Source organism: Sinocyclocheilus rhinocerous, unplaced genomic scaffold (genome assembly GCF_001515625.1).
Source record: "Sinocyclocheilus rhinocerous isolate Xijiao unplaced genomic scaffold, SAMN03320098_v1.1 scaffold939, whole genome shotgun sequence".
NCBI classification, from domain to species: domain Eukaryota; kingdom Metazoa; phylum Chordata; class Actinopteri; order Cypriniformes; family Cyprinidae; genus Sinocyclocheilus; species Sinocyclocheilus rhinocerous.
In genome coordinates this window covers 343,999-344,759 of record NW_015665397.1, presented here as the reverse complement: position 1 = coordinate 344,759, position 761 = coordinate 343,999, and the positions used below count along the sequence as shown (strand labels likewise).

Genomic DNA, 761 nt, shown 5'->3' with positions numbered 1-761 from the left:
ATATGGGTAGTTGACAAATAGACAGGAAAAAATGCTTTTTTGTAAAATACCTTTTTTGAAAATGAAATGCATATATTTATGAAGTGTTAAGTCTGATCTTTGAGAAAATATAAATGGTCACTAACTTTGTCAATTCTTTCACTGCTTTCTTTTTTTTTTTTTTTACCATTTTTACTGAACTGTAAATTTGTCCTTTTGTGTGACAGTAAAAATGAAGAAAAAAAACTCTTAATAATTCATAAATAGCATGAGAGAGAATTATTTTCTTAGTTAGACACTTTCATATAGTGCTGTTTATTTAATATGAAATTATAATTAACATAATTTTTTCCCCATGACTTGTTGGACAATTTCAAGACAAACTTTGACAACAAGACAAACTTTGCTGTCATCCATTCAAAATCGCTGCAAATTATACCATTTTAAGTTGAGTGATATTTGTATGTCCCCTATTGCAATACTCAACTGTTTTTTTTGTTTTTTTTAGATGTTTTGAGATAAAAACAAATCTGTGGTTCTTTTATGTGTCACACCATAGGACATTACGTTAAAGGACAGAAATGGTAGTTATTAAATGTAAATCTGCGTATGTGATTATGAAACTAATCCAGCTCTTAAAATCTCCCACCAAATACAGATTAGCCTGTGAATAACTTATGTAAATGCGATTTAATTAAGTAACATTTATTTATCCTTGCAGGAGAAGAAGATTGCTGTTAATTAACACCAGTGCAAAATAAGAATATATATATATATATATA

At 27.6% G+C, this 761-nt stretch overlaps 1 protein-coding gene across 1 annotated transcript in view; it reads left to right on the top strand.

The window, feature by feature from the left end:
- The window catches only part of LOC107731351 (caltractin-like), a 14,558-nt gene that overhangs the window by 686 nt on the left and 13,111 nt on the right, over positions 1–761 (top strand). The gene's annotated exons all lie outside the window — the stretch shown is intronic.